Source organism: Scyliorhinus canicula, chromosome 7 (assembly GCF_902713615.1).
Source record: "Scyliorhinus canicula chromosome 7, sScyCan1.1, whole genome shotgun sequence".
Lineage (NCBI taxonomy): Eukaryota > Metazoa > Chordata > Chondrichthyes > Carcharhiniformes > Scyliorhinidae > Scyliorhinus > Scyliorhinus canicula.
Genome location: NC_052152.1, coordinates 38,926,530 through 38,941,784, shown reverse-complemented (window position 1 = coordinate 38,941,784; position 15,255 = coordinate 38,926,530). Strand labels below are relative to the sequence as shown.

The following is a 15,255-nucleotide window of genomic DNA, read 5'->3' as shown; positions in this document are numbered from 1 at the left end:
CCAAAAGATTTGTTTCTTAGGGATCGGTTTGCAGGATTGAAGGAGCTGGAAGTGAAGTATGGCTGGAGCAAGGGGAAATGTTTAGATACATGCAGGTTCGAGATTTTGCCAGAAAGGAGATAGAGCTTCCCGGTGGAGCCGGCCTCCACATTGCTGGAGGAGGTGCTGACGACAGGGGGACTGGAGAAGGGGGTAGTGTCGGCGGTTTACGGGGCTATTTTGGAAAAGGAGAAGGCACGACTGGAAGGGATCAAAGCAAAGTGGGAGGAAGAGTTGGGAGAGGGTATGGAGGAGGGGTTCTGGTGTGAGGTGCTCTGGAGAGTGAATGCTTCCACCTCGTGCGCGATGTTGGGGCTGATAGAGGTATACAGAGCACACCTCATGAGGGCGAGAATGAGCCTATTCTTTGAAGGGGTAGAAGATGTGTGTGAACGTTGCGGGGGGTGCCCCCCTCTAATCACGTTCATATGTTTTGGTCCTGTCCAAAGCTAGAGGATTACTGGAAGGAGGTTTTCAGGGTAATTTCTAAAGTGGTGCATGTGAAACTGGACCCGGGCCCTCAGGAGGCCATATTCGGGGTGTCGGACCAGCCGGGGCAGGCAGATGTTACAGCCTTCGCCTCGTTGATCACCCGAAGGCGGATCCTGTTGGGATGGAGGGCAACCTCTTCACCCTGTGCCCTGGCGTGGGGACCTGCGGGAATTCTTGACTCTTGAGAAGGTTAAGTTTGAACTGAGGGGAAAGATGGAGGGATTCTACAATACATGGTCATTATTCATTATGCACTTTCAAGAACTGGATAACATCGAACATTAGTTGCGGGGGTGGTTGGGCGGGTTGGGGGGAGGGGGGACTGTGTGTGTTAATGGTGACTATGGGTGATCCTTGATTCTTTTTTGTTATTTGTTTATGTCAACATGCGGGCTAATATCTGGAGTTTGGTGGGAGGATGGGATCATTGTTATGGGGATTGACATTATATTCGTTACTGATTATTGTTTATTGTTGCGGGGTGCAAATCTGGGAGAAAATGTGAAAAAGGAGAATAAAAATATATATTTTTTTAATTCTCAGATTCACTTTCCTAAACATACCCACCATCCAAGAAACAAGCAGTGCCTTACAAAGGGGAAAAAGCCTCCGAGATGTGTTCAGGATCTTTCCGGAATTTGGAATTGTTCAAGCAAGGTACACTGGAGATTATCCGATAGTGAGGGTGTCGGCATGTTTGATGTTCACAGTGAGAAGGAGAACATTGGGATCAGAGACCTGAAATTGTCAAGTGTCAGAAAAAATTTGGGAAAATCACAGTTTTTTCAGTGAATGGAGTCTGCAAAAGGGGAAAAAGATTGTGTCAAGAATCAAGGTGATTAAAGCATGCAAACAGAAACATGCTGAAATACTGATTTTCTCAAATCGTTTGATAAAGTTTCCCATGGCAGGTTGATGGAAAAAGTGAAGTTGTATGGGGTTCAGGGTGTACTAGCTAGATGGATAAAGAACTGGCTGGGCAACAGGAGACAGAGAGTAGTGGTGGAAGGGAGTGTCTAAAAATGGAGAAAGGTGACTAGTGGTGTTCCACAGGGATCCGTGCTCGGACCACTGTTGTTTGTGATACACATAAATGATCTGGAGGAAGGTATAGGTGGTCTGATTAGCAAGTTTGCAGAAGATACTAAGATTGGTGGAGTTGCAGATAGCGAGGAGGACTGACAGAGAATACAGCAAAATATAGATAGATTGGAGAGTTGGGCAGAGAAATGGCAGATGGAACTCAATCCAGGCAAATGCGAAGTGATGCATTTTGGAAGATCTAATTCAAGAGCGGACTATACGGTCAATGGGGAAAATTGATGTACAGAGAGATCTGGGAGTTCAGGTCTATTGTACCCTGAAGGTGGCAACGCAGGTCGATAGAGTGGTCAAGAAGGCATACAGCATGCTTGCCTTCATCGGGCGGGGTATTGAGTACAAGAGTCGGCAGGTCATGTTACAGATATAAGACTTTGGTTCGGCCACATTTGGAATACTGCGTACAGTTCTGGTCGCCACATTACCAGAAAGGTGTGGATGCTTTAGAGAGGGTGCAGAGGAGGTTCACCAGGATGTTGCCTGGTATGGAGTGTGCTAGCTATGAAGACAGGTTGAGTAGATTAGTATTGTTTTCGTTGGAAAGGTGGAGATTGAGGGGAGACCTGATGAAGGTCTACAAAATTATGAGAGGTATGGACAGGGTGAATAGAAACAAGCTTTTTCCAAGAGTGGGGGTGTCAATTACATGGGGTCATGATTTCAAGGTGAGAGGGGGAAAGTTTAAGGGAGGTGTGCGTGGAAAGTTTTTTACGCAGAGGGTGGTGGGTGCCTGGAACGCTTTGCCAGTGGAGTGGTAGAGGCGGGCACGATAGCATCATTTAAGATGCATCTAGACAGATATATGAACGGGCAGGGAACAGGGGTAAGTAGATCGGCGGAGGCTGGGAGGGCCGAAGGGCCTGTTCCTGTGCTATAATTTTCTTTGTTCTTTGTTATTCTGTTCGTGCACTTTGGAGATCAGGCCCAGATAAAGTGATGGATGGGCAGAATGACCATGTGGAATTGGAAAACAGATAAGTAGCAATAAAGATGGAGTAAAAGCGAGTCGTTACGATCTGGAATATACTGCCTGAGTGTGTGATGGATACAGATTTGATTGAGCCATTCAAGAGGGAATTGGATTGTTATCTGGAAAGGAAGAATGTGCAGGGCTATGGACAGAAGATGGGGGAGTGCCAATAGACATAATGGGCTGAATGGTCTCCTTCTGTGTTGTAACCATTCTGTCATTGATTAATTCCATTTATTTGAGGTAATCCAAAATTCTGCTACCCACATGTGCACTAAGTTTACCCACCCCTTTGTTTACAACAAAATGTGAACTAAAAAGGAGCCTTAAGCTCCAATCACAATTTACAATTGATGCAAGAAGAATTGGCTGCAAATTGTGAAAGGGGTGTCTGCATTTTTAAAAACCCTGATCTCTCTTCAGTCCAATCTGAACCTCCTGATTCCCCTGATTGTCTCCCGGATTCACTGCTTGTGTGAGGCGCAGGTGCCTCTGGTGCGTCACTGCAGGTGAGGGTGCCGGCCATATTTATATAAATTATTATATAAATTTATATAATAAATTATATAAATGTCCCCTTGATTTGTGATGGGATCAGCGGCAGATCAGCAAATAGAGGCTTCACATCGGAACAATTCTGTAGGCTTGACACAAACGCAGAATTTCTTAGCCAATGTTCCTAAACTCTGCGAACCAGGAATGTCCCATGTTCAATCTCTGGTTGGTGCAGAGCTAACTGATCTCGACTGGGTAGCATTAAGTATGATACAATTAGCTTCAGCATAAATGGATTTAGAAATGAAAATATCATTATTAGCCACTGCCTCCAACTCTGAGTGCCATAACCTTGCTGAGTGTTTGCACATCAACAACAGAAACACATCTGAACAATCTGGAGTAACCTTTAGTTGCTCAGCGTGTCAACATTTACATTTACCAGGGGCTGGTTTAGCACACTGGGCTTTTAAAGCAGACCAAGCAGGCCAGTAGCACGGTTCGATTCCCGTACCAGTCTCCCTGGACAAGCGCCAGAATGTGGTGACTAGGGGCTTTTCACAGTAACTTCATTGACGCCTACTCGTGACAATAAGCGATTTTCATTTCATTTCAAAGGCTCAAACTTGAATAACAGTTGTTTAAGGAAGATACAAGAGGATGGTAACTGCCGGTGGAATGATATTGCTGCAGAAGAGGCAATGGCATCAGGAGAGGAAAATAGGATAATGAATGTAAACGTTGGAGAGCAAGAGCAATTTGAAATAAACTGCGCACCCTTCCCACCCCCAAACATCACGCTGCTATCTATTTACAGCAGACGGTCAACACACACGCACACATCATGGGTGGGATTCTCCATTGTCCGGCGCTGAAATCGGGAAAGGTGTTTAGGCAGAGAATCGATTGTGAGGCCAAAATCGTGCCCGGTGCTGGTACCCGTCAGAATGCCATTCTCCAGTGCTTCGACAGCGGCGTCAATGCATTCCAGTAAACGTGCTTCGAATATCATTAGGGGGTATTCTCCGGGGCCTCCACAACGTCCCACATCCGCCGGGAAGAATTACCGATGACGAGTTTCACTTGTGGTTTCAAAAATCAGAAACAGGCGCCGTCGCTGGCGAGGGAGAGAGTAGGGGTACGGAATGTGTCGAACGTTGGCATAGTTTGCTGACAGTTGGACTGCTGGCCGGGGGGCTTCTGCCAGGTCCGATTCTCTGCCTAAACGCCTTTCCCGATTTCAGCGCCGGACAATGGAGAATCCCACCCATGATGTGTGCGTGTGTGTTGACCGTCTGCTGTAAATAGATAGCAGCGTGATGTTTGGGGGTGGGAAGGGTTCACAGTTTTATTTCAAATCTTGCTCTCCAACTTTTACACTCATTATCCTATTTTCCTCTCCTGATGCCATTGTCACTCAGGGTGGAATAGCAGAGAGTGGCCAGGAAGTGGGCCCTGGGGTCAGGGTGGACGGGCATGGAACACCATTGCCGCACCCTCGCACGGCGCTGACTGCCCACTGTGAACCTAGTGCTGTGGGTCGTATGGCCTGGGGGGCACCCAGGAGGCTGACAAGCTGCAGCCACATATACACAATTCACTACCCATGCACACCATCCCAGTCAACAAGATGACAGCAAGACACGCGGCCCCACGCTTCACGGATGCAGAGTTTGAGACCCTCCTGGACGCCGTGGAGGAGAGGAGGATGACCCTGTATCTCGACCGGGAAGGAGGCTACCCCGCCGCCATTCATCATGCCTGGGCACAGGTGGCAGAGACCATGAGCGCCAGCAGTAACAAAGTCCGGACTAGCCAGCAGTGCCATAAAAAACTGCACGACCTCCTCAGAGCGACCAGGGCGAGTAAGCAGCACTGTGCCCCTGGCACCAACCCACGTCCCACACACCCATAAACCCACCCCCTCAGCTGGAGGGTGGCCGAACCGCCTTCTGCATCACATGCCGGCCCCCATACCAGCCGCCATGGCTGGGTGCCCTGGCCACTGAGGCCACCAGGTACTCATACCTTGGGCTGCATGCAGACTTTGTAACACTGTCTTTTCCTTTTTCTGTTTCCACCCCCCCCCCCCCCCCCCCCCCCCCCCCCCCCCCCCCCCCCCCCCCCCCCCCCCCCCCCACCGCTCCCGGGAGAAGGCTGCCCATAACCGCCGGGAGCGGGAGAAAACTGGAGGGGGACACCGGACCTGCGGCCCCCCACCATTGCATAGCTGAAGGCCCTGGACGTGGTTGGCGGCCTGGAGGAAAGGGCGATCGCCGGGGTGACGTTAGGCACCGGGCAAGGAAGTGGGACCCCACTTAGTTGCGGTTACCCATGACATGTGTGTCAACCCCCCCCAACACCACCCTCACCCCCACACCAACTTCACTCCCACATCCCCACACCATCCTCACCTCCACCCTCATCCCCACTCTCACGCCCACACCAACCTTACCCCCATACCATCTTCACCACCACACTCACCCCCACTCCCACACCACCCTTTCCCCCACCACTGCCAGTCCCCCTTGGCCCGCGGTCTAATCATGCGACCAGGGGTACAACCAGATTAGGCAGGATTTGGAGGCTGGTGTTTGGGAGAGGCTGTTTGAAGGTAAATCCACATTTGGCATGTGGGAGTCTTTTCAGAAGCAGTTGATGGGCGTGCAGGACAGACATGTGCCGATGAAAAGGAAAGACAGAAAAGGCAGGATTCGGGAACCATGGATGACCAGGAAAATTGCGAGTCTAGTCAAAAAGATAAAGAATGTATACGTGAGGTCTAGGCAACTAAAAACAGATGAAGCACTTGAAGAATATAAGGAAAGTAGAAAAGAGTTCAAGCAGGGAGTTAGGAGGGCAAAAAGGGGTCACAAAATGTCACAAGTATGAAGTTACTGTGAAAAGCCCCTAGTCACCACATTCCTGCACCAGTTCGGGTAAGCTGGTACGGGAATTGAACCCGCGCTGCTGGCATTGTTCTGCATCACAAACAGCTGTGTAGCCCACTGAGCTAAACCAGCCCTTATTGGTGGATAGCCAATGTTGCACCATTATTTAACAAGGGTTGCAAGGATAACCCGGGTAATTATAGGCCAGTGAGCTTGGATCTATGAACATTTGGAAGTGAATGGTCTTATCAGTGACAGACAGCATGGTTTTCTACAAGGGAGGTCATGTCTCACTAATTTAATTGAGTTTTTTGAGGAGGTGACAAAAATGATTGATGAGGGAAGGGCTGTGGATGCTGTCTACATGGACTTTAGTAAAGACAAGGGGCGTAATTCTCCGCTCCGACGGCAGAGTGTCAGCGCCGGCGCCAAAACGGGTGTGTTTCACTCCGCGGTCGGCACCCGTTCCGGGACCCCCATTCTGCGCTGTACAAGGGGGCCAGCATGGGCACGGCCTCGGAGCAGCGTCGGAGACGAGGCGCCATGCAATCGACGTGGCGCGCGTCGCACATAAGGCGACGCGAGGGCACAGGCTGCCGATGGGAGCAACATGGCACCATGCCGAGCAGCGCCCCGGTTCACCGACCACGACCTGGAGACACTCGTGGATGCCCTCAAGGAGAGGAGAGAGCGTCTGTACCCTGGACTCGGCCAGAGGGTCCCATCCAACGTGGCCCGACATCTGTGGAGGGAGGTGGGCGTGGCCGTCTGTGCCATCGCGTTGACACCCAGGACTGGCAAGCAGTGCCACAAAAAGCTCAATGACCTACTGAGGGCAGCCAGGGTGAGTGCCCTACAATGTGCTCATGGCACCAACCCCCCTACTCTCCACATGTGTAACACCCACCTCCTCCCCAGGGGGACAGTACAACCACAGCCGTGACCCGCATGGCTGCAGCCACCCATGCAAGCTGTGTTGGCCGTGTGCCCTGTGCACCCATGCCAACATAGATCCAACTGCATGCATCGGACCTCCTAATAATGCTTTCATTTCCGTTCCCCCCCCCCCCCCCCAGGAGAAGAGCGCCCATAACCAGTGAGAGTGTGCCCGAACCGGAGGGGGTGAACCTGACTTGCAGCCCCTCATCGTGCAAGAGCGGAGGGTACTGGACATAGCTGGTGCACCCAAGGACCAGGAGATTACCCATGCTGGGATTGGGGGCGCGCCACCAAGTGAGATTCCCCCCCCCCCCCCCAGGGCTCCCCACCCCTAATGCCGTCAACTAAACCCCCCCCCATCCCTGGGGACAACTCCACGCCATCACCCACCTCCTTCCGCAGCGTCAGTCAGCACAACTGGCTGACGCTGCTTTATACCATGTTAGAACAGCGCCGGCATGACATCCGGTCAGGCCGGCGGGACTTCGGCCCATCCGGCCCGGAGAATCCCTGCTCCAGCGGAGAATCGCCGCTGCGACCATTTTCGCCGATTCTCCGAGTGGCCGGGCGCATTGCGCAGGCACCCATTTTGCCACGCATCGGAGAATGGCATTCCGGCGTCGGAGCGGCGTCGCGCAATTCGCATGCCGATTCTCCAACCCGGCGGGAGATCAGAGAATTCCGCCCATGATCCTTCATGGCAGGTTGGTGCAAAAGATTAGATCGCATCGGGTCAGGGGTGAACTAGCTGGATGGATTCAGAACTGGCTTGGCCACAGAAGGTAGCTGTGTTTTTCCGAATGGAGGTCTGTAACTCGTGGTGTTCTGCAGGGATCGGTACTGGGATCTCTGCTGTTTGTTATATATATAAATGACTTGGAAGAAAATGTAGCGGGTCTGATTAGCAAGTGTGCGGGTGATACTAAGATTGCAGGAGTTGTGGATATTGATGAGATTGTCAGAGAATACAGCAGGATAGAGATAGGCTGCAAAACTGGGCAGAGAAATGGCAGATGGAATTTAATCCAGACAAATGCGAGGTGATGCATTTTGGTAGATACAATTCAGGGCGAGCTGTAAGATATAAATGGCAGAACCATCAGGAGCATAGACACACAGAGAGATCTGGGCATGCAGGTCCACAGATCCTTATAAGTGCCAGTGCAGGTGGAAACGGTGGTGAAGAAAGCATATGGCATGCTTGCCTTCATAGGACAGGGTATCGAGTATAAAAGTTCGCAAATTATCTTACAGTTATGTCGAACTTTGGTTCGGCCACATTTGGAATACTGTATCCAATTCTGGTCACTGCACTACCAGAAGGACGTGGAAGCTTTGGAGAGAATACAGAAAAGGTTGTTGCCTGGTATGGAGGATATTAGCTATGAGGAGAGATTGAATAAACTGGGATTGTTCTCCCTGGAAAGATGGGGGCTGAGGGGTGACCTGATAGAAGTTTATAAAATTATGAGGGGTATATATAGGGTGAACAGTTGGAGGCTTTTTCCCACGGCGGAAATGACAATTACAAGGGGGCACATTTCGAGGTGAGGGAGGATAGGTTCAGGGGAGATGTGTGGGGAAAGTTTTTTACCAAGAGGGTTGTGGTGGCCTGGAATGTACTGGCAAGTGAGGTGGTTGAGGCAGATACGTTAGCGACCTTTAAGACTTATCTGAACAGACACATGAATAGACGGGGTATAGAAGAATACAGGCGTTTCGTCTCGATAGGACACGTGATTGACGCAGGCTTGGAGGGCCGAAGGGCCTGTTCCTGTGTTGTATTGTTCTTTGTTTCTCCCCATCACCATCACCCCAGTGATTCAATGGGATCGTGTGATGGAATGGTCAGCTCGCATGCAGGGATCGCCCAGGTGAATGGCGGAAGGTGGGCAGGAGTCAGGCATTGTCATACAATGCGGAGCACCACAGCTCATCACAGAGTGGGTTGTCATCATCCTCTATCCCATGGAATATGCCCGCTGTTACTGCCAACCCAGGGACCAGACCAGGGCTGTGGCAGGTATGTGTCACAGAGAGAGTTGCAGGCGGAGGGGTGACCAGGGGGGTGCAGATGGGGGATGGGTGTGTAAGGGGGTGTGGGGGTTGGATGAGGTGTACGTGCCCCTGGCCAGTCCCGCTGCTCCCCTCCAGTTGCTGAACCTAGAGGCGATCAGAGCGTCCCTTGCATGTTGGCCCTGGCGCACATATCGTACAGCCTCCCGTGCCTGCCTGGCCTCCATGTATACCCACGCTCACCCTCCCCTGCATCCTCCTCATCGAATGAGGCTGTCATCATCCTCCTCTTCCAGCACATCGTCCTCTGCTGTGCGATGTTGTGGAGGATGCAGCAGGCCGCCACGATGTGGACGACTCTCTCAACAACATACTTGAGGGCCCCTCCAGAGCGGTTCAGGTATTTGAACCGAATTTTCAGGAGGCCGAAGCACCGCTCGAGCATGCTCCTGATTGCTGTATGGGCGTCATGGTAGCGGGTCTCGGCGTCTGTATGTGGCCTCTGGATAGGCATCATCAGCCACGACTGCAGCAGATAACCCCCATCACCCAAGAGCCAAACCGCCAAAATGTCTGGAATCGTCGAGTGTGCCAGGATAAAGACATCATGCACACTGCTCGGGTATCGGGCGCAGACGTGTATGATGTGCAGCTGATGGTCATGTATCAGCTGCACGTTCATCGGGTGGAACCCCTTTTGGTTTGCGTAGAGCGACCTGTCATCTGCAGGTGCTGGTAGGGGGACAGGCATCCCGTTAATCACCTCCTGTACCCAGGGCATCCCGTCGATGCCGGTGAACGCTTGGGCATCTTGGTGGACTCGGTCCACATTGAGCCGCCTGGGCATATAAGTCCTATGTGACACTGCGGATGCAACTGTGCACCAAGATCTGTGAGATCCCGGACAGATCCCCACTCACTGCTTGGAAGTACCCCATTGTGTCGAAGTTCAGGGCAACCATCCCCTTGACGGTCCCCAGGAGCGGGTGTCCTCCTCCATACCCCCGTGATGCCAGGTGTGCCGTCGTCTGACAGATATGTCGCAGGGTCGCCCTGCTCAGCTGGAGTCTCCGATGACGTGTCCAGTTTGGCAGGTCCTCGAATGACAGGTGATGCCGGTACACACGAGGTCTCATGCGGCGCCTCCTTGGCACCTCCTCCTCCTCGGCTTGTTGGGCAGCTTGCTCTCCATCCTGGGCGGCTGCCTCCTGTTCCGCTGCTGCACGCTCCACTGCTGCTGCTTCCTCCTCCTTCTTGAGCAGCTCCAGCTCATACAGCCGAAGGGCATCCCCCCGGACTGCGGTGACTCACAGGAAGGCCACCATTGCTGGTTGTATTCCAATACCCATTGTCTGCAGGGGGGGTGAAAGGTCGACATGCTGGCAAGGTGTGTAGCCTCGTGCCAAACCAGGTTCAGCGGGCTACATGGTGGCACCGGTTGGTACTGCGGACTCTGCCCCTGCATGTCCCCCCCCCCACCCCCCATCCCTGCACCCTGGCCCTGTCGATGCCCAGCACCATGGGGGCCTCAGGCCTGATGTCTGTCCCTGATGTTAGGGGTACCATTAGCTGACATTGCCCGTGCCATTGATACGTTCCGCAACCCTTGCCCCGCGCCCCTGTAGGCCCTGGGTGGGGAGCCGGTGGGTGGTAACCGGTTGGGGGGTGTGATGAAGGGTTGGGGGTTGTTGTGGAGCTGGGGGCACCTATATCGCCAGTGTTACTCTGCAGAACCAAGATGGATGGTCAGTGGGTGTGCAGCAAGATGGCTGCCTTGCAGGCTGCGGTAATGGCAGTACGTGACTGGACACTGCCCCAGTCCCATGGAGGGTCACCCCGGACCAATGGCCCATTCCCCCGTCACCCACCCCCGCACCACCCCCGGCCGTGGCAAGGCACCCCCCCCCCCCCCCCCCCCCCCCCCCCCCCACCCCAGCTAGCCCGGCCAGTGTGCCACAAGCAGCCCACAGTCAATCCTCTCTGGGTCCGACCTACTCTCTCTCTCCCTCAGCAGCCACCATGCCGGTTTCACTATTTTTAAAAGCACAAGTGAACCGCTCCGTCAGGGACTCGGCCCACCGGAGGCGGACAATGGTTGGGCCCGCTAATGATATGCAAATGGTGTTTACTGTTCTGGATCGCATTGACACCACTGTCGAGGTGACGGAGAATTGTGAGTTGGTGTCAAATCGGCGCGCGCTGCGATTTGGCTTCGGAACCTATTCTCCGCCCAGCCGCGTTTTGCGATTTCGGCGTTGGCCAATGAACCATCCCGCCCTTAGTCTCTCAAATGGAGAATCCAGCCCCATATGTTTAGTCTCTGCTCCCCCATCTCAGATTTTAAGAACATCTCGGTTTATTTAAATTGTTTTATCATTCTACACACCTTTATGTGATGAAGACTCAGATTCCCTATCAGCAGTAAAGCCAACAGTATCAAAAGGCAGAAAATGGCTTGGACATCAGACCAGGAATGCAATGATTCTTTTCTTCCTCGTTGACCCATACTTGGAGCTGACAGTTCACCAGTGTTATAGATCCAGCTGATCACTTCCTGCTTCTTAACTGTAATGAGAAAACAAATAAAATTCAGAAAAGTTAGACCACAACTGGAGAATTGAATATGGGCACAATACGTGAATAAAAGATATGCTGCCCTTGAACGAGTAGATAATGGCTGAATCCAAAAATGTGCAGGTTTGGTGGATTGGCCATGCTAAACTTCCCCTAATGTCCAGGGAAGTGCAGGTTGGTTTACGGGGTTACAGGGTCGGTGCAGACTCGCTGGGCTGAATGGCCTCCCTCTGCACTGTAGGGATTCCATGAGATCTTCCAGCTGTTCATGCCGGTGGGAGCTTCCCGTCCAGCCGACAGCGTTATCCCTGCTGCAGGTTTCCTGGAAATGTGAGGAGGGTTCAATGGGAAATCCCATTGACAGCAGCAAGACCAGAAGATCCCTCCACCAGCCAATGGCAGGCTGCCTCCAACTGCTGAGAAACACGCCGAGGAGAGGCCAGAGAATCTCACCCAATATGTTAATAGGGCTCGAAATGTCACATTTGTGAGGAGAGATTATACGATCTAATCTTGTGGGAATGTCATTGGCAGGACCAGCATTTATTGGCCTGAATCCCAAACTTTTTCTTATTCTTTTATGGGATGTGAGCATCACTGGCTCAGCCAGTATTGATTGCCCATCCCTAATTGCCCTTGAGAAGATGGTAGTGAGCTGCATTATTGAACCATTACAGTCCATGTGGTGTAGGTACACCCGTAGTGCTGTTAGGAAGGGAGGATTATGTCAGGATGGTGAGTGGCTTGGAAGGAATTTGCAGGTGGTGATGTTCCCATGCATCTGCTGCCCTTATCCTTCTCGGTGGGAGAGGCCATGGATTGGATGGCACTGTCGATGATGACTTGACAAGTTGCTGCAGTGCATCTTGTATATGAGACAAATTGCTGCCCATGTGTCAGTGTTGGAGGGAGTGGAAGCTGAAAGTGGTGAATGGTGGGCAGCACGGTGGTGCAGTGGGTAGCACTGCTGCCTCACGGTCCCAGGTTCGATCCTGCCTCTAGGTCACTGTCCGTGTGGAGTTTGCACATTCTCCCCGTGTTTGCGTGGGTTTCGCCCCCACAACCCAAAGGTGTGCAGGCTCGGTGGATTGACCATGTTAAATTATCCATTAATTGGAAAAAATGAATTGGGTACTCTCAAGATTTAAAAAAAGAAAGTGGTGAATAGGATCCAATCAAGCGAGCTGCTTTGTCCTGGACATTATTGAGCTCCTTGAGTGATGTTGGAGCTGCAATGATCCAGGCAAATGGAGAGTATTCTATTTCACTCCTGACTTGTGCCTCGTAAATGGTGGACAATCATTGGGGCATCACAATGTGAGTGACTCACACACAATTCCCAGCCTCTGACCTCCTCTTGTAGCCACAGTATTTATCTGGCTGATCCAGTTCAGTTTCTGGTCATTGGTAGCCTCCAAGATGTTGATAGTGGGCGATTCAGCGATGGTAATGTCATTGAATGTCAAAAGGAGATGGCTGAATTTTCTCTTGTTGGAGATGGTCATTGCCTGACACTTGTTTGGCGTGAATGTTATTGTTAATTAAAAGCCAAAACCTGAATGTTGTCCAGGCCTCGCTGCTTATGGACACAAACTGCTTCAGTGTCCAAGAGTCACAAATAGTGCTGAACATTGTGCGATCATTAATGACGATCTGCACTTCTGGATCTACACCCCCGGATCTGTGGCCCCTAACCATGGCAGTGCAGAGAGCCCTGGACGTGGTCGGCGGCCTGGAGGAAAGGGAGGTCACCTGGGTGGAGTTCGGCCTCGAGTGAGGAAGTGAGTACGTGCTGAGTTGCGGTTCCCAGTGACACATGTGTCAACTCCCCCACCCAACACACCCCCACATCACCTTTACCCCATCCACTCTCACCATCACCCCCACACCACCCTCACCCTCACTCCAACAACACCCTCACACCCACACCAACCTCACCCTCACTCAAACACTGCCCTCACACCTACCCCACCCTAACTCGCACCCTCACCCCCACACTACCCTCACCCTCACTCCAACACCACCCTCACACCCACACCACCCTCATCCTCACACCCACACCACCCCCACACCACTCTCGCCCTCACTCCAACAACACCCTCACACCCACACCAACCTCACCCTCACTCACACACTGCCCTCACACCTACCCCACCCTAACTCGCACCCTCACACTACCCTCACCCTCACTCCAACACCACCCTCACACCCACACCACCCTCATCCTCACACCCACACCACCCTCACACTACCCTCACCCTCACTCCAACACCACCCTCACTCCCACACCACCCTCACCCTCACTCCCACACCGCCCTCACACCTACGCCACCCCAACCCGCACCCTACACCACCCTCACCCTCACTCCAACAACACCCTCACCCCCACACTACCCTCACCCTCACTCCCACACCCACACCACCCTCACACTACCCTCACTCCAACACCACCCTCACTCCCACACCACCCTCACCCTCACTCCAACAACACCCTCACCCCCACACTACCCTCACCCTCACTCCCACACCCACACCAACCTCACACTACCCTCACCCTCACTCCAACACCACCCTCACTCCCACACCACCCTCACCCTCACACCCACACCACCCTCACACCGACACCACCCTAACCCGCACCCTACACCACCCCAACCCTCACGACCCATCACCCGCACCCACATGCTCACCCCCACGTTCTAATCATGTGTCTTGTCTTGTTTCTTGCAGGAGCCTCCCCTGTGAGTTGAGCAGCGATGAGCAGACTAGGTCAGTTGGCAACCCCCTCCCAAGACTCAGGTATCCCAGAGCTCGAGTCGGAGAATGACACGGATTGGGCATTTTAACGGAGTGGCTCCTGGGGCAGTATCTGGTGTGCACCACACAGCTGATCCGGTGAAGTAGGTGGAGGTAAGAACTCCCAAGGGGATGGATGGTCAGAGGGTGGGCCGACCCCAGGGACTATCAGCCGTCCAGATGGGTTTTGCGCTTCTGGAACAGACAGTCCCATTGATTGTGGCGATGCAGTCTCAGAACCAGGGACTGCATGAGGGGTTGTCAGCGAGCGTCCAACACCTGCAGGTGCAGTTGGAGGAGTCCAACCACGTGCTGCAGCATCGACCAGGCGTGGCACCCGGACCAACAGCGCCCAGGTGGCGTCCGTGGTGGAGGCATTGGGGGCAGCGTATTGGCAATGGACCAGCATGTCCAAGGTCCAAGACCTGGGGCATTCTGTGTAGGTGCTGGCCAAAGCCCAGGCCAGGGCCCTGCCTCACAGGCAGCCATGTGCCAGAGCCACCTAGAAATTGCAATTTTGTTCATTGCAATGAACGTGGCCAAGTCACAGCGGGCCGCGGCTGGGAACATCAGCTGCATTATCCTGCCACTGACACAGAGGGAGGTGGCCCAGTCCCAAAGCAAGATGATGCATTCACTGGCTGATGTGACACAGACCCAGACGGTGGTGCACAGTCAGTGGGTGATGTGGCGCAGTCCCAGATGGAGAAGATCCACTCCCTGTGCTCTGTGGCTACCAGCATGCAGACGCTGGTCGAGACCAGTTCGGGCCTCCAGGAATGACTGTACCAAGTGGCGGGAGAGCCTCAGGCAATAGCTTTGCTCCCACCCCGTCCCATGGAGAAGCCCAGAGGCCATCAGGCAACCTGAGGAAAGAGGTGGTGATGGGGCCCATGCCAGTGACTCCCGCAGGGGAGGTGCTAGAACACCGCAGCACCTCGG

At 53.0% G+C, this 15,255-nt stretch overlaps 1 pseudogene; it reads right to left on the bottom strand.

The window, feature by feature from the left end:
- LOC119969073 overlaps positions 1–11,501 on the bottom strand; it is an 80,385-nt pseudogene extending 68,884 nt beyond the window's left edge.
- Positions 11,502–15,255: the final 3,754 nt, after the last annotated feature.